At 35.9% G+C, this 19877-nt stretch overlaps 1 pseudogene; it reads left to right on the forward strand.

Annotated features, from left to right (window-relative positions):
* The first annotated feature begins 941 nt into the window (after positions 1-941).
* Positions 942-9581, forward strand: LOC122654407 (annotated as a pseudogene).
* The last annotated feature ends 10296 nt before the right edge of the window (positions 9582-19877 follow it).

A 19877-nucleotide genomic window follows, 5' to 3' on the forward strand; every position in this document is an offset into this window, starting at 1 on the left:
GAAGTCAGGAGTTACGAGGCAAAGTCAAACACCCTATTTCCCTCGTAGCTTTGAAATTCCCCCTCTGCTCAACAATAACTCATCTGGCCGGTTTCCATGTTCAGTAGAAAAATCTCGTTTCATTGAAGAAGTCAATGAATAACTTAAATGTTCGCCATTCAGGAACATGGGATAATCTGAAGCTTTCTTCGTCAAGGTGCCTCTCTCTCTCATGTCCTGAGTGTTTTACAAGTGTTGTTATGTGCCACCATTGATTGGCGCTAACAAAATCCTTTTGAGTGCTTCAGGTTGCATTAAAAGTTAGGGCAGGAAATTGAAATTGATTTAAAAAGGAACAAAGAAACTTTTATAATCATGATTATGTAATCTACTTAAAATTCTTATTGTATTTTGTGATTATATTTTTTGGATGTACTTTTTATTTACTTTTCAAATTTAAGGGTTTTGAAATGATTTGGAGTTGGTTACACAATAATATTATGTAATGATAACAAAAGTTTTCACTCTCATTTTGATTTAATTTCACTTTCCTTCCCTTGATCCTTTAGGAAGGATTGATCAGTGAAATTTTGGAATGTTGTCCGCTAACTGGTTGCGGCTTGTAATCTGAAGTGTTTCTCTCTCATGCAATTCTTACTCTTTGTCTCATCCTTCTTCCTCTCTCATTGAGGCAAAAAGAGCTCCATAACCTTTTTGTCGTTTCCCTCGGGCTTATTGTTAAATTCGTTTTATTTTTTGTCTATCATTTGCTATATTTTTTATTAGAGCTGACTTGGGAGTTGCCCCAATCAATGACAATTTCTATGTTGCAGGTTCACTAATTGGTTCAACTATATCTAAGGGTGATATCGAGACTCCAATATGGTATAAGTCTTTCTGGAATAAGGGAACAAAAAGTGGAAATAGTTGGTATTTAGATGCTAGAGTTTTCTAACCTAAGCCACCAAATTATAAAAAGGACAGAAAATTTGCAAACATGGTTGCTTTTGAAGAATCAAGGAATGATACGAATATCTGCATATTCTTTTCCCAGTCTTCTATAATAATTTTTTTGCATGGGTTTTCTGCTTCTTCACATCTAATTTTGCTATTAGTTTTATCCACTTTCTGGGCTTGCAAGAGATGTACGATGCCTACCTTTGAAAATTCAAAACCAATGGTGAAGAAAACATATTTTTTATACTATTGGTCAGTCCTTATATCTTGTCTGGGTTTGTCTTTCTGCGATCTTTTACTATTTGTGTCGAACTACCTCTTCGGGTATAAAAATGGTTGGTCTGATCTAAAGTTTGTGGTCCAATTGGATTTTGCATTCAGAACGCTCACTTGGTTTGTGATCTCTGCTTACTTGCACATTCAGTTTTCTCATTTAAGTGAGCGCAAGTTCCCCATTCTACTGAGGATTTGGTGGGCCTTCTACTCTCTAATGTCTTGTTCTTATCTTATTATACATCTTGATTTTTATTGGAAACATCTTTCCTTACCATTCCTGCTATGGGTCTCCGATGCTGTATCCATTATTGCTGTTCTGTTTTTTTATTATGCTGGTTTGCTTGGAAAGGGGCGAGAAGATGAAAATTTTCTTATTTTGAAACCTCTTTTGAAAATTAGTTCTAGTCGAGACAATGCTGAGGATGGACAAGGATCAAGTGCCAATGAAGAAAGTGTAACTCCTTATGCAAATGCCAATCTTTTTAGTATTTTTACTTTCGCTTGGATAGGACTTTTGCTTGCACTTGGGTACAAAAGAACACTAGATCTTAAGGATGTTCCTCAACTTTCTAGTTGTGATAGTGCCAATGCAGTCTTTGCTCGTTTAAAAAATAAACTTGAATCTGATGGTAATGACAGTAATAATGGTTGTCAGGTAAGCACATTCAAGTTGGGAAAGGCATTGATTCTCTCAATGTGGAAAGAAATACTATGGACGGCTCTTTTTAATAGTGGATGCATATTGGCTTCTTATGTTGGACCATACCTTATTGATGTCTTTGTTCAGTATCTCAATAGTCCTCACCAACTAAAATATAAAGGCTATGCACTAGTGTTCATTTTCCTTCTTTCAAAGCTCATAGGTTGCCTCTTAGATAGGCACATGTCATTTTTATTTCGAAAGATGGCAATTAGAGTCCGTGCTACCTTGTTCACAATAATCTATAACAAGGGTCTCAGACTTTCAAGTCAATCAAAGCAAGGTCATACTAGTGGGGTGAACATTAATTTGATGAGTGTTGATGTTGAGAGGATTGGCCTTTTCAGTTGGTACTTGCACGATATATGGAGGGTGCCTCTTCAGGTCATTCTAGCATTATTGATCTTGTACAAGAGCCTTGGGCTCGCTTCACTTATAGCCTTTGCTGCCATAATGATTATGATGTTAGCAAATGTTCCACTCGGAAAACTACAAGAAAAATTTCAGGGGGAATTGATGGATTCAAAGGATCGAAGGATGAAGGTAACTTCTGAGGCTTTAAGAAATATAAGGATTCTCAAGCTCCAGGGTTGGGAGATGAAGTTCTTGGCTAAGATAATTGAGCTCAGGAACTTTGAAACAAGATGGTTACAAAAGGTTACTTTATACATCAGCTATGGTTTCCTTTATCTTCTTATCTGCTCCTATGTTTGTATCCATGGTTACTTTTGGTTTCTGTGTGCTTATGGGAATTCCGCTAGAGACAGGGAAGATCTTATCTGCACTTGCAGTATTTGAGATATTGCAAGTGCCCATTTATAATCTCCCAGACATAATCTCCACGACAGTTCAGACTAAAGTTTCCCTAGACAGGATAGCCTCATTCCTCTGTCTCAATGATCTTCACTCAGATATAGTACATAAGCTTCCAACAAATAGTTCAAAGGTTGTAATTGAGATAGTCAACGGAAATTTCTCTTGGGACATTCATTCATCTAATCTTACATTAAAAGATCTTAATTTTCGAGTGTACCATGGTATGAGAGTGGCTGTTTGTGGTTCTGTTGGGTCAGGTAAATCAAGCCTACTTTCATGCATATTGGGAGAAGTGCCGAAGGTATCTGGAGCAATTAAATTGAAAGGGACGAAGGCTTATGTTGCACAATCACCTTGGATACAAAGTAGCAGTATAATAGACAATATATTGTTTGGTAAGGAGATGGATAAGGAAAGGTATGAGATGATTCTTGAAGCATGTTCATTAAAGAAAGACTTAGAATTATGTGCTTTTGGGGACCAGACTATTGTAGGGGAGAGGGGGATTAACCTTAGTGGTGGGCAGAAACAAAGAATCCAGATTGCATGTGCCTTATACCATGATGCTGATATTTATCTTCTTGATGATCCTTTTAGTGCCGTGGATGCTCACACAGGAACTCATCTTTTTAAGGTAGCTTTTCTTTGACCTCTACTGCCAAAGTTTTCTTTATTGCAATTTCCTTTAATCTATACATCTTTTCGCTAACATCACAATTGTTCACCAAAACAAAATTTGATCTAAAAATTGATATGAAAAATGAAATTATGGTTATCTAAACAAAAAATTGAACAATGTATGTTCGTCATAAAACCTATGATTTGACATTACTTATCACTATGAGAAATAGATTATATTAATATAATAACTATTTGGCTCTTTTAATTAACTAGAGATTCTTTTTGAGTGCTTAAGTGTAAACATTTTAATTTTTGTGACAGGAATGTTTGTTGGGAATTTTAGGTTCAAAAACAGTAATTTATGTTACCCATCAAGTAGAGCTTTTACCTTCTGCTGATCTTATCCTGGTGAGAATATACCATCTTTCTTTCTTAACTTCATGTCCCTCAACCTGGTTTGAAAGGTAATTATTTACCTTCTCTTGTTTTCTAGGTTATGAGAGATGGAAGGATTACTCAAGCAGGAAAGTATGAAGAAATTCTTAGTTCAGGAACCCACTTTATGGAATTAGTGGGTTCACATAAGAAAGCTTTGGCAGACCTTAATTCTGTTAAACATGGGGTTGCTTTAGATAATTTAACCAATGGTGAGAATGACGGTAATATGTTGCATCACGAGAAATCTATTCTAGATGATAAGGAAACAGAACCCAAAAACTACAAAACAGAAAAGCTAGTTGGGTCAGAAGGGCAACTTGTCCAAGAAGAAAAAAGAGAAAAGGGCAAAGTTAGTCTTTCAGTTTATTGGAAATATGTCACTGCTGCATATAAAGGGGGTTTTGTACCGTTGATATTGTGGCACAAATTCTTTTTCAGTTTCTCCAAATTGCCAGTAGTTACTGGATGGTGTTAGCTACTCCCGTTTCAGAGGATGTGAGACCTCATGTTAAAGGATCCACTCTAATTTTTGTTTATGTTGCTTTGACTCTAGGAAGCTCTCTTTGTGTACTTGTAAGGTCCATGCTCATTGTAGCTGCTGGATACAAGACAGCCACCCTACTCTTTAACAAAATGCATTTGTGCTTTTTTCGTGCTCCCATGTCATTTTTTGATTCCACTCCGAGTGGAAGGATTCTAAATCGGGTTAGTAAATATGCTTATTTACTCTTGGGATCCAAATAATGTTGTTTAATCACCATAACAATCAGACTCACTTGAATTTTAAATGAACTGTATTGTTGTATACAGGCATCCGTAGATCAAAGTGCTGTTGATACCTCTATTCCACATCAAATTGGAGAATTTCTTACCTCAATCTTAGGATTCTTAGGAACTTTTACAGTAATGTCACAGGTTGTATGGCAAATGTTAATAGTATTTATTCCAATGATTGTGGCATGCATCTGGTACCAGGTAATTCTATTGCCACTACCACTTTTTATGATTAAAATTCCAATGCAAGCTTAGCCATATATTCTCATTTTTTTTAGATAGGTACCTATTCTATGGGGTAAGGAGGGAAGATGAGAATCAGGAGGCTTGAACCCAAGACCTCCTATTAGAGTGGGCTTTTACACTCTACACCTACCAATTGCGCTAGGCAGTTGTTCTCTATTCCCCATGGTTAACAGGCCATAAAACAATTTGGTTAAAGCATTGATTGACTCATGTTATGAATTTGCTTTGTTTACACCAAAGTTGATTTAGTGGTGGATGCATATATGTTTGGGTGTGAAAGTGGAGATTTAAATCTTAATATTATTCTTGAATTCATGGAGAATATACATAATAAATATGTTTTCCCAATTACACATTTTCTTATCTCAATCATAGGATTCCAAAGAACTACTGTAGTAATGTGGTCCATGTGAAAAATGTTAATAGTTCTTATTCTTATGACTATAACATGTATCTGGTACCAGGTAATTCTACCATTTCTCATGATTAAATCAAGTTGATCCATATTTTCCCCATAGTTAACATGCCTTAATACAAGTTGGTTCAAGCTTGCTATGATAAGTGAATTTTGAATTTGCTTTGTTTATACTTCAACATTGATTTTGTGGTAGATGCATATATTCTTGGTTATGAAAATGGTGATTTAAATATCAATATTATTCTTAAATTTATAATTATATATGCAAGAAATTCATTTTGCCAATTAGACATTTTCATTTAAATAATGGTAGTCTTTCACTTACTAAAATTGTTTGAGAAGAAAGTAACAAATAAGGCCAATGTTATCTATAAGTGTAAATTGCCCCTAAAGTGACATGGTTGTGCTTTTACTATGCATAAATATTTATATGTGTATTGATAATAATATGGCTTATTAGCTTTGTTGGAAGCTCTTTCAGTGGGAGCTCATATTAAAGTAAGTTAGTAATAGAAGTCAACAAATAATCAATTATAAATAAATTTTTCATTTTTTCCACAAGCTAAATAAATCAGTTAATAATTTTAAAAATAAATCAATTGATAATTTTAAAATGATAAATTGGTAAACAATTTTAAATTAATAAATGATGGTTAAGAAATAATTCTTAGTAGCTAAATGTTAACGATTAAAGGAATGCCAATTGTTCATGATAAATTATGAGAGAGCCGTTTGAGGTGGCATGGCCATGTGCAAAGGAGGCCTGAGGATGTTCCTGTACCGAGGAGTGATTTGATCCAGATTGAAGGAACTAAACAAGCCAGGGGTAGTCCTAACATAATCATAGGAGTAGTGTTGAGGAAAGACATGCATAGCCTAGGTTTGTTTCATGTATGATTTCAAATAGAGCTGATTGGAGAGCAAAGATCCATGTAGCTGACCCCATTTAATTGGGATAACATTGTGTTGTTGAAAGGAATGTCCATTGTAATGCTTAACTAAGAGTCTTATCTTAGTGGTCTAACAATTTCAGGTCTTGTGGAGGGCTGCTTTAGTAAACCAACTATTGGATTAGTCATGTGTCAAGTTTTGGATCCAATCTCCCTTGATATGCTCCACCATGTTTGGACTTCTACCCCTATATGTTCAATGGTTAAATTGAAATTGTCCGAAGTTGCGAAAGTTGAATTCTCAACCAACCAGTGCTCAAATATGATAGATGGATAGGTGGTGATTTGGAAAACCCACATCAACCAAAATTTGAGCCCCAATGGAATTTATGCACTCAAGAGAAGCCTATCTAGGTGGACAACGGAGAGACCAAATGCCGCATTATTAGAGAATTAATAGTTTTCAATTGGAGTTCTTCTTCCTTCCTTCCTTTCCATATTTATTTTCCACTTCCCTTCTTTCTTTCATCTTTTGTTCACATTCCTATTTCTTTCCTAAGTGAAGCATTTGGGCTATGCTCTCTACTAAGCATACAAAAGCATTGCACCTTATCTATTTGTCTATGTTGTATTTTATGCTAAACTGCTTATTCATGTTCTTTTGGTGACAATGAATAAGGTACTACGTCATGTCCATAATTAGCAAAGTTAGATTTGGAGAAAAATTGGATAGGACACATGCGTTCATTAATTGAATATGAAATTTGATAATATAAATAAAAATTTGGTAAAAAAATAATGTTACCACAAATTTCAGATACAGTTACATTTATGTTTAGTAAATTTTTTATTAAAGAATTTGAGGATAGAAATTTCATAATATAATCAACCTACAATAAATGTATATAATTCACTCAACATCTAATAAAGATAGAAATTTGAACCATTCAAAATAGAATAGTTGAAGTAAATAGAACAGAATGATATATTTGCCTACAATTTCATCCATGATGATGGTGTCATTATTCACCATCTAAATGTAAGCAACTCATTAAGGGATTCCTTATAAATAAAATAAAAAAAACCATATATCATTTTCTCATAACCATACATTTTATTTTTTGGGTAATTACACAATTATATATTCATTACACATTTTTTACATTGTACATGATTTCCTTATGAACTTTTTGATTTGTAGCAATATTGTAGATCTACAACACGAGAACTAACACGGCTGGCCAGTGTATGTCAAGCTCCAATTATACAACATTTTTCTGAATCTAGCTTAGGTTCAACCACAATCAAGTGCTTTAATCAAGAAGAGAGGTTTATGGATACAAACCTCAAGCTGGTGGATGGGTATTCCCGACCCAAATTTCATATATCTGGTGCAACGGAGTGGTTATTTTTCCGCATGGATATGTTTACATGCATCACTTATGCCATATCTTTGATTTTCTTGATCTCAGTACCAAAAGGAGTACTTAGTCCTGGTAAAAAGTTGAACTTTATATCTTATAAATTATTCCTTTAGGGAAACCATTGATTGCTCACAAGAAAGCGTGATTTTGAATTTATTTTATTTTCTATTCTCTTGTGAAGGTGTTGTGGGTTTAGCAGTCACATATGGACTTAGTTTCAGTATGCATGGGATCATATGGGATCTTAGCATACTTGAGAATAAAATAATATCCGTTGAGAGAATATTGCAGTACGCCTGCATCCCTAGTGAACCCCCTCTATTTGTAGAAGAAAATCAGCCAGGTAGTGAATGGCCATCAAACGGGAAAGTTGATATTGTTGATCTGCAGGTAATCTCCAATCTAGATTCCTCATGTCTATTCATCCTTACTTATTTCCTTGTCTTCTAAAATAGAACCTTTGAAGCCAAATGTTGTTGGACAGTTCTTCATGCTCTATTGAAATTTTACTAAGCTTCATGATTTGATTATTTAATATGCATGTAGGTCCGGTATGCCCCGCACCTTCCTCTTGTTTTGCGAGGTCTCACATGTACTTTCCCCGAAAGGATGAAGATTGGCATCGTTGGGCGAACGGGAAGTGGTAAATCAACTCTTGTGCAAGCTCTCTTTCGAATGTTTGAACCTGCAGCCGGTCAGATTTGGATAGATGGTATCAACATCTCTAAGATTGGTTTTCATGATTTGCGGTAGAGATTGAGCATCATCCCACAAGACCCAACAATGTTTGAGGGGACTCTAAGAAACAATCTTGACCCACTGGAAGAGTACACTGAAGAACAGATCTGAGAGGTGATAATTATTTTTTTTATTTGATGAATGATCTTTAATCAATGACAAAGATAGGTTAGACATATCTTTTGATTATTGATGATACACATGCAAAACAAACACATCACCATTGACTTGTTGAGAGATGATTCATATGAACTCTTTTCTAGTGGTCGTCTTCTTTTTATTTTTTTATTTAACTTTTGAATCCTTTCTGTTGAGATATTGGAATCATTCCATTGATACATTGGTTAACAACTTTCTTGTTCATTCATCTTTTGTTTAGCTGATCTTTAATGATCACATTTATGTCATCTTGAATAATCAAGCAATGTGGTAAGTTGACATGGACTTCTTGTTGCCATAGGCTTTAGACAAATGCCACATCGGTGATGAAGTTAGAAAGAAGGAAGGGAAGCTTGATTCTGCAGGTTGGTTTCCTCTCATATTCACTTTATACAAGAGTTTCTTAATATCAATTTGTCCATGCACAACACAATCCTTCCAAAATTATATTCTTACTATAAGTACATCTAACTTCTAGTGTACAACCCAACCTTTCAGCCCCCAAACCCCTTTTCTAACAAAAAAAGTAAGAGAGGAAAAGTTTATGAGAACAGGATCTCAAATAACTAACCCATTTTCATACGGTGGCTATCACAGTGACTGAGAATGGAGAGAATTGGAGTATGGGTCAAAGACAACTAATTTGTTTAGGACGGGTATTACTCAAGATGAGCAAAATATTAGTACTCGATGAAGCTATTGCAACAGTGGATACTACGACGGACTATCTAATTCAGTAAACACTCAGGAAACACTTCTCAGGATCTACTGTCATCACAATTGCACATAGGATAACATCAATTCTTGATATCGATATGGTCCTCCTTCTTGATAACGGTTAGTATCTAGTAATTAGTACCCCAATCAAATGGGCTTAGTTGTGCATGGTAATATGTTTTCTCATCCTTTTATAGTGCTTGCCTAATTAGGTTGACATATGCCTTCTTATCTTAAGCAGGCCTTGTATTGGAATATGATTCCCCAGCCAAATTGCTAGAGATCAAGTCTTCATCATTTGCAAAGCTTGTTAAGGAATATACTCAAAGATGTAGTTCCTAGTTTTGGAAAGGCTAAATAAGTGGAGTTTTGAATGTTCAAATGTAAGTAGGTTGCATTAAATTGAGGTGCTTTGCTATTTTGAGTATGACAAAATTTTGTTACAAGATCGAGGCATTTTAAAATCATTTGATTTGGCATTTAGTTGAATTATTGAGGGTTGAAAAGAAGATGACAGAGGGGAGAAATCCTTTATCGATACGTGTCTATAAACCTTAGGAGAAATTTTAGTAGTACAATGGTATGTTTAATGCGCCACAAATATCTACCTTAGGGGACATTGGATAGAACTGAAATTTTGTAGAAAAATAGAGCCCAAGGTTTCCTATTCACATGTGAAGTTATAACCAAAATGGAATTGGCCAAGTTGCAAAATAAATCTTTGAAAAATCAGTGAAAATGTAATGTTTTTAAAAAAGAAATGGCTGGTGAAAATATAGTGAATATGCTACTACATGGGAGTGTATATGCTTGAATCTGAGACTAAAATTTGACATGGCCAACCCTTGTCCATTTTCTAAGTATCCATGCAGTCAAAATTGCCATATCACCTTTCTATGTGGCAAAACTTGGTGTTGTTCTATTTATAGCCTCTAGAACCTTCCAATAAAAAAAACTTTCACCATAAACATCTAAAATAGAAAAATTTCTTGCTTCTATATTAGACATCTTAATTTATCTAGTACCAAATCTCTTTGAATAACAATTGTGTTATCTTTTCTAGTTGTTCTTAACATTTCTTGCTATGATTAAATTTATAAGTTTTCCCTCTCAAAGTTTCCCTTCCATGGTCATGCATTCTGATTCAAAAGTCTCAAAATTGGTTTCTAAAGCGGCAATTTGAATTGTTCCTAGAGAAAACCACATGGGAGGTTATTCTAACCCTCCAAAACATGTGGTTTAGGTTCTTAACAAAAAGATGTGTCCTTAACTAAATAAAATTTCGGGACATCCACCTTTTGATTTATGTATTTTTGTTCCTAAAAATTTCTAGCATCCCAATTTTTAGTAAGTCAAGAATGTCAGAAGAACTAAGTGATCTATAACCTTCTAAATGGGTAAGGTTTGGTTCCCTTTTGATGAACATGCATCTCTTGAGTATCCTTTTCTTGTTTTCGTTTACAATTTTGGGTAGGAAATACTTGTTGAATTCACAACATTTCGGATTGTATGTCATATGTTATCGTTTATTGGGTGTAGTTGTAAAAGTAAACTTAATAATTTGATTGTTATCTATATTTTCCTTAAATAACTTTTTTACGCTATAAATGCCTTTCTTTGGTGCATAGGGGCTCTGGTAGTCGGAGTAAAACGTGAATTTTATTATAGATAGTTTGTGCGTGTGTGTGTGTGAAATGATGCCTGAGCCAACAGAAAAATTTATTAAATAATATATTTCTAAGTCTCCTTTGTCTTTAGAAAAAACCTAAAAAAAGAGTTGCCAGCTAGATTGTATTTAGGATCCATATTCATTTTCTTTTAAAAGTCTCCATTTGAACTAGTCCGATCGTGATATTGGGTGAAATTGGGTGCAAGTAAAATTACGATCCGAGAAGGTGTTATTTACCCCAGTCTGCTCAGTTAAACCGGTCTTCCATATCACTTGGCAATTTTGTTTTAAGTAATAATAATTTCTAAACTATTCCAAAAAAAAAATAAAAAAAATTCTAAACTAAGCACATACCAAAAATGTAAACACCCCAAAAGGCAAGAATTCAACATTTAAAATACATGTTCTAATTATAAAGTTTGGAAACTTAACAAAGATTTTGTTGCGCTACTAAAGAAAAGTAAGAAAATTCATTACAAATCTAAATCTACCTAATAAGGGTAAGATCTTACCTCAATCCAGCTATGCTACATAGGCTCTGTTTGGTTGCATGGGGAACATAAAGTTTTTATGTTAAGTGAAATTATTTCCAAAGGTAAATAATTTTAGGTGTTTGGTTGCCAGGGGATTGTTTTTCCCATGGAGAATAAATTTCACTTTTCAAATAACATTGCAATTTTTATTTCCCGACAAAAAATACAAGTAAATTCAAAACCCTGGGATTCTCGACTGAAATATCAAAACCTCTGAAGACTTGGAGAAGCTTAAGGTTTTAACCTCTCTGAAGGCGCTGGTTCTTTCTCTCTTGACATCGAAGCTTGGAAGATTGAGAATGTGTTGGCTCTCTCTCTGAGAAGCTCATAAGGCACTAGTTCTCTTTCTGTGTGAGTAGCTTGGAACCTCTGAGCATGGCTGGTTGATGTAGATCCCACGACTGACTAGAAGAAGAACCAAGGCCCATCGAACCATCTCTAGATGGACCAGAATTGGACCAGATCGAGCCAGCCCAGCAGGTCTTCTAGAAGGGTCAAGAAAAAGAGGTCAAAATACTGTTCACATGAACAGTGTCACAACCCATATTTGTCTTGTGTGGGGATGCTTTTTACAAGATCTTGGGGGCCCATCAAGTGGAGAAAGCTTCTATCCTAATGCTGCCATAGTTTAGTTTCTATTTTCAGTTTATATTAGGTAGTTTCTAATTTATATTAATTTCTAATTTGCTTATCTTTGCATGTTTAGAAGGCTGAGTTATAAAGCCTTTAGTAGTTTCTATTTTCATTAAGTTTCTAATTTCCATTAGTTGCTAAGTTTGTCAAGTTGCTATTTTTTTTCAAGTTTCTAATTTTGTAAGCTAGCTTACTTCATTAAACAGGCAGCCCCTTATTGTAATAGTTAGACAGAATTAATGAATGAAATTTTGAGGCATTCTTACACTTGATTATGGGAGTAAAACCCCTGTTCAACAGCTGGTATAGGTGTGGGTGAGAGACCTAGGTTGAGAGAGTCATTCCCCTACCCCACGTCTCTTCTATTGCAATCGATTCTTTGTGGTGCTGTTTCTCTGTTGATCAATACAAGTGCTGTGAAGAATCCTTTGAAGCCTGCAATCAATCTCCAAACACTCCCAAGTCTGTTGCTGCTGCTGCTGTACCCATCGATTGAAGACCTCTGCTGCTCCTGCGAGTTGTCTCTCTGCTGCAACATCAGAGTGGGATATCTCCACATTCCTTCATCAAAACCTGCAGAGTTTCAGAGCATCACCTCACTCCATCACCCCCTCCATTCAATTCCCAGTTCTACTCCATTCCACTGGCTAGAAACCTCTATATTCACAAACCTTCTATTTTCATTCCCCCTTCATAACTTCACTTCTGTCCATCAAAATTACACCAAACTTGCTGCAGATCACCTACTTCATAAGGCCTCCACTCGATCTTCATTAGAGCCCAAACAAAGTGCTGGTTTGTGAGATAACCCTTAACCTTCTATTTTGGTGTTGCTGCCATATCTTCCAATTCAATCATCAGAATCAAGTGAGACTTTCAGCAGTGCTTCTACTCCATACAAGCACCAATCGACCTGAGTTGATCCCTTTCCAATGGCTGGTTTGGTTCTTATTTACTAAGTTACTAATTTTGATTTTCTTTCTAATTTGATGTACTGCTGCAATCATCGATCCTACTGTAGAGTGGTTCTTAATTGAACCCCTTCTACATTACTGGTTCTTTATCTGAGAAGCTTGGAAGCTCAAATTTAATGGAAAGTTCATCAACTCTGTTCTGATCAGGTACTAGATCCTTTGCATTTTTATGATTTGAATTTAAATAAAATAACTAAAATTTGATGTGTGATAAAAAAACCCTAGGCTCCCCCCTATCGTCTCTGATATAGGCAAACAAACTGTTCTAAATCTGAACAAAAAAGGAGAGGACAGAAAGATGGCCTGAGTCGAACGAATTCGTTCTGTCCTTAAGACAGTATTTGCACCCTCCTAATCCTGCAAAGGGTTGCAGCAAACCTGCCTCCCCTAAGCACCCTTTGATTAGACACTGTCGATCCCGAAAAGATTAAGGCGACATACTGCGACGATGCGCACGTGCGAAGTGCAAAGTGCGCCATCAAAGCGCCACATTGCGCCTCACGTACGCGCACACAAGCGCACGCACACGCGTACGCACTCGGACGGTTACCGTCCTCTCTCGCAAGTGCACCGTACAATCTCTTCTAGCATTACATGTGATAATAATAACTACTAACTACTAACACATATAAACCCAATGAGCTTTCCTTTCATAGCCGATGTGGGACTAAAAGTCCACATCAATATTTTGAAAAATTCCAACAATTTCCCCCAATTTTTTAAAATAATTGAGCCTCAGTCAATAAACTCTCTGTACTTCTAAATCATACTTACATAAAGGTGTCTTTCGACTTGAACCTTTATGTTGTCAAAATACATTAGTACTTGTCAAAAACGAAGTAGCCGTAGCCTTGAACTTAGAATTTTATAGTGACAAATCTAATATACTAGACATATGACTTACTTGAACATAGTTTCAATAACACCCGCACATTTATGGCCTTGTGCTTTCATCTTAGGTTTTCATAAGTGCCTTAGAGACAAGCTTTGAATCTCGCAGAAGCGGCCCTACTTCCTGCACTTATATAGGTGAATCTAATAAAATGCAATTGTATGACTTGCATTACCTATAAGGCATAGACTCATTGAAGGATTTACCTACCCTCTGTTGGTTTCTCCATACAAACATGCACTACCTTGAGATGCCAAGAGATCTTATCTCTACTAGTTGAGTGCATAACCGGTTATTACTACAAGTGTTTTTCCATTGAACTAGTTGACTAGATGTTGGTCTAGTGTCTAGTTGGTTTCCACTTGCAGGTTACCTCTCATTTAAAAGCTTTAAACCCATCTCCCTGGAAGTCTTCCATACCACATCCCTACCCAGGCCTTTTGTAAAGGGATCAGCCAAATTTTCCTTTGACTTTACATAACTAATAGTCACAACTCCTTTGATGAGTTATTCTCTTACAAAGCTATGTCTTAAACTGATATGCCTTGACTTTCCATTGTAGACTTTATTATAAGCCCTTGATAATGTTGCTTCATTATCACAAGATATTGATATAGCAGGCATTGGCTTAGGCCACAGAGGAATCTTTGTTAAGAGGTCCCTAAGCCATTCTGCTTCCTTTACTGCCATTGCTAAAGCGATAAATTCAGACTCCATAGTGGAGTGTGAAACTACTGTCTGTTTTTTGGATCTCCAAAAAATTGATCCTCCACCCAAGGTAAATATCCAACCACTTGTGGACTTTGATTCATCAGATCCTGTGATCCAATTAGCATCTGTGTATCCTTCTAGTACTGCGGGAAAATCCTTATAACTTAATGCATAATTCATTGTGCTCTTTAAGTTCTTAAGTACTCTAGAAACTGCATTCCAATGAATTTGTCCAGGGTTATGAGTAAACCTACTCAAACCACCAACTGCAAAAGCTATATCAGGATGAGTGCACTGCATGACATACATTAAGCTGCCAATGATACTAGCGTATTCCAATTGAGATATTCAATTCCCTTCATTAGAAGTTAATCTAATAGAATGATCATATGGGGTAGCAACTGGTTTACAGTCGTCATGATTGAATTTCTTTAATATTTTCTTTATGTAATGAGACTGTGTTAAACAAATACAATCAGAGAATCTAATAATTTTGATTCCCAAAATTACATTTGCTTCACCCATATCTTTCAAATCAAAACACAAAGATAGGAAAGCCTTTGTCTCCAAAACAGTGCTTGTATTAGTACCAAAGATTAACATATCATCAACATATAAACATATTATAACACCATGTCCATTCTTGAATTTAGAATAAACACATTTATCAGATTCATTTATTCTAAATCCATTTGTTACAACCTTTTGGTCAAATTTATCATGCCATTGCTTAGGAGCTTGTTTTAGACCATATAAAGATTTGACTAGTTTATAAACCTTACTTTCCTGGCCTTTCAAAACAAACCCTTCAGGTTGTTTCATGTAAACTTCTTCTTCTAAATCTCCATTTCGAAAAGCAGTTTTAACATCCATTTGGTGTATAACAAGTTTATTAATCGATGCTAAAGCAATTAACAATCTAATTGTACTAATTCTAGCAACAGGAGCATATGTATCGAAATAATCAATACCTTCTTTTTGCTTAAAGCCCTTGGCTACAAGCCTAGCTTTAAACTTATCAATGGTTCCATCAGCTTTAAGCTTTCGCTTAAAAATCCACTTAGAACCAATAGGTTTAAATCCAGGAGGTAAATCTGTTAAAACCCATGTTTTATTGCCCATGAGAGAATCCATTTCATCATTTATAGCTTCTTGTCAAAAAGCAGAATCTTGAGAATTCATGGCTTCTCGAAAAGTCAATGGATCATGTTCAACATTATACACACAAGAATATGTAACTTCATTTCTGTTTCCTTCTACCAAGAATTGATAGAAATCTGAACCAAAGGATTTTTCCACTCTAACTCTTTTACTTCTTCTAAGTTCAACACTCTCATTATTCTCAGAATTTGATTGAACAATATCTTGATCCTCTTTGTTTGTATTTTCATTCTTCCGTTTCCTAGAGAATGAATCCTCAAAGAACTCAGCATCTCTAGATTCCAAAATTGTATTTTGGCTAACGGTCTCTGTAGATTCCATCGTTAGAAATCTATAGGCCTTGCTATGTTGGGCATGCCAATGAAAATATATTCAATTGCCTTTTCACCTAATTTAGGTCTTTTAGGATCAGTTAATCTTACCAATGCTCTATATCCCCATACTTTGAAATATCCAAGAGAAGGTTTTCTCTTCATCCAATATTCATAGGGAGTGATATTAGTCTTTTTATGGGGTATACGGTTAAGTATATGACAAGCAGTCATTAATGCTTCCCCCCATAAATTCTTTGGTAAGTCAGAAGTAAGTAAAAGTGTATTCACCATTTCTGTTAGAGTCCTATTTTTCCTTTCTGCTACTCCATTCTGTTGAGGACTATAGGGTGCCATTGTTTGATGGATAATTCCATAAACTTCACAAAAATCATCAGTGGAGAAGTATTCCCTTCCCCTATCAGTTTGTAAGATTTTAATCTTACGATCCAATTGGTTTTCCACTTTGGCTTTGTAGATTTTGAATTTCTCCAAAGCCTCATCTTTAGTCCTTAACAGATATACATGTGTATTTTGAACAGTCATCTATAAATGTAATGAAATATCTTTTACCACCTCTAGTTAGAATATCTTCTAACTCACACAAATCAGAATGTACTAATTCTAAGAGTTGTGTATTCCTTTCTACTTTCTTAAAAGATTTTCTAGCAATTTTAGACTTGATGCATACAGAACATTTGTCATGACTAGAAGATGTGCATTCTGGTAATAAACCTAATTTAACCATATTTCTCATGCACTTATAATTAACATGCCCAAGTCTAGAATGCCATGTATCAAAAGTAGAAACAATGTAAGCAGAAGATGAATTTTCATTAATCATATTAAATTTATACATCCTGTTCGATGCATATCCTTTCCCAACATAAACTCCCCCTTTGGACACTATGATGTTCCCTGACTCAAATAGGATTTTAAATCCATGTTTGTCAAGCAAGCTTACAGACATTAAGTTCTTCCTAATATTAGGAACATGAAGTACATCATTCAAAGTAAGCTTTTTCCCGGATGTGAGATTCAGAACCACTGTGCCTTTACCTATGACCTTAGCAGTTGAAGAATTTCCCATAAAGAGATCTTGTCCATCTGCTATAGGTTCATAAACTTTGAACAAATTTTTGTTCTTGGCAACATGTTTGGTTGCACCGGAATCAATCCACCATTCCTCATCATCACCCACTGCATATACCTCAGATATCATAGCAACCCAGTCATCATTGTCAACCATGTTGGCTTGGTCCTTTTGTTGCTTCTCCTTGATATAAACTCTGCACTGTTTCTTGAAATGACCGGCTTTTCCGCATTTCCAGCAAGCCGCTTTGGGGTTAATAAATGTACCCTTCTTCTTCTCAGAAACAGTGCCTTTCTCATCATACTTTCTCTTCTTGCCCTTAGAAGATGCATTTTCTATGACATGAGTCTTTGGAGATTTTTCCTCCAATTCAAGTTTATCCAGTTTGCGAGAATTCTCTTCAACTTGGATTTACTTAATCAACTCTTGCATAGTCATTGCATCCTTCTTCTGTTTCAACTCTTTCCGACAATCTTTCCAAGCAAAAGGTAGCTTTGAAATAATAGATGACACTTGGAAAGATTCGTCAAGAGAATGGCCCTCAGAGATGATTTGATTCATGAGACCTTGCAACTCATAGGTTTGTGAAATAATAGACTTATCTCCTACCATCCTGTAATCAAACAACTTACTTATAAGAAACTTCTTGTTGCCAGCATCCTCAATCTTGTACTTTTTGTCGAGATCCTCCAATAGTTCTCTCGACGTGCTGTTTGCAAATTTGGGCTCGTACACATCATAAAGTGTGTTTGATAACCCATTGAGGGTGTAGCCCTTGCACATGAAGTCGTCTTGCTCCCACTTTTGGCGCTGCTGTTTTTGCACCGGTGTCTCTCCACTTGAAGCTTCTACAGTGGTGTCTGTCGGTGTCGGTGCTACTGGCTTCTCTTTGTTCAGGACATGAGCAAGTTTCAAAGCAGTGAGGAAGAAATACATCTTCCCTTTCCAACGTTTGAAAAGTGACCCATCAAACTTCTCAAGTTTGCTTATCTCGTTCCCAGGTATCTTCATGATTGCAATCTCCTCCATTGAACAATTACTGTCTTAAGATTGTTATAAATCTAAACAAAAAAGGAGAGGACAGAAAGATGGCCTGAGTCGAACGAATTCGTTCTGTCCTTAAGACAGTAGTTGCACCCTCCTAATCCTGCAAAGGGTTGCAGCAAACCTGCCTCCTAAGATAAATCAGGCCGACTGTTACTGGTTGCAGAGACAGTAACACTGTGAAGCTATCAGAGATTTTTTTGATATCTAGACTGAGAGAATTCGTGGCCCATTTATAGGCCCACAAGGCCTGTTCGGATGGGTCACACCCATTGGCTCATATGGCTTGACCTGACAGGTCATGACTATTGGGCTGGACTTCCTTGGCTGTTCGTGTGGGCTGCAACTCTTGGGGTCAATGTTAAACCAAGGGTTGCACTCCCTCTTTGATAAGCCACCGATCCAACGGTCGGATCGATCCTAAGCACCCTTTGATCAGACACCGTCGATCCCGAAAAGATTAAGGTGACATACTATGACGATGCGCACGTGCGAAGTGCAAAGTGCTCCATCAAAGTGCCACATTGCGCCTCACGCAAGCGCACACGCGTACGCGCTCGCAAGTGCACCGTACAATCTCTTCTAGCATTACATGTGATAATAATAACTACTAACTACTAACACAAATAAACCCAATGAGCTTTCCTTTCATAGCCGATGTGGGACTAAAAGTCCACATCAATATTTTGAAAAATTCCAACACAAACAAAGATGTGTATCTCTCGTCTCTAGTGTTTGATTTTAATCTCTGCTTTCTCTCTGTTTCTATCTCTAGGATTTGTTGAGCTTCACTCTGTTAGTCTCTGTTTTTGGGTATTTCAAATCATTCTCAAGCATGTCAATAATGGCCTGTGTTAGGGATATAGTTATCGCAATCAGAGATAAGCTCACTATAGATTGATTACTAAAGTGCACTCAGCCTGTACCCGAGATCAGTTTCAATCACTATTTTCCTTTAAGTTCTCTGTTTCAGAAAATTTATTGATTGTGTTTCTCCAATTGTTCATGAACTTAACTTGGTTAAAGACAAGGTAAGATTTATTTAACTGATTTATTTCCCACAGACAAAGTTATTTTGTTTATTCCAGTTCTGCAAATATGTAGTTTGGCAATTATTCCAAGACAAAAATTAAACAAAAAGAAAATATATAGTTCGGCTTTGTTTGTTTGCAGGAAAATACAAAATTTCTACCCGTCTGAAATTAGCATTTTGCTGAAGTTGTTTACTGCAGTTGCATGATTGAAATGTTAACTGCAATTGTATAATGTTTGTGACCATTGTTAAAATCTGTTCCATCATATGGTACTTTACCTTGAAATAAAACAGCAAAAATTTTCAGGTGAAGCTTTTGGTCATATTCTAAAATAGCAGCAGCAGGCAATGTTATTCATGAGAACAAGAAAAAAAATGATTCCAGTACTTGATTTCATACTTCCACAGACAAAAGAAACAAACCTTTCAATTGTGCTCTGGGCTTGACTACATCATTTACATAATAGGCAACAAGTGAAGCTAGCCATGGATTCCTAATAATCAGAAGTGCTAAACCAGATACGAACCTTGGTAATAGTCATTTACGACACCATAAAAGATGGTGGATTTCTTCTTCTTCCCTTCTCTCTATGCTTTACAGGCTTTTGAGAACTGTAATTCACATTAAATGGGTCAAACAGGGGATCCTCTATCATGAAGGCATAAGGTT

This window comes from Telopea speciosissima, chromosome 3 (assembly GCF_018873765.1).
Source record: "Telopea speciosissima isolate NSW1024214 ecotype Mountain lineage chromosome 3, Tspe_v1, whole genome shotgun sequence".
NCBI lineage: Eukaryota > Viridiplantae > Streptophyta > Magnoliopsida > Proteales > Proteaceae > Telopea > Telopea speciosissima.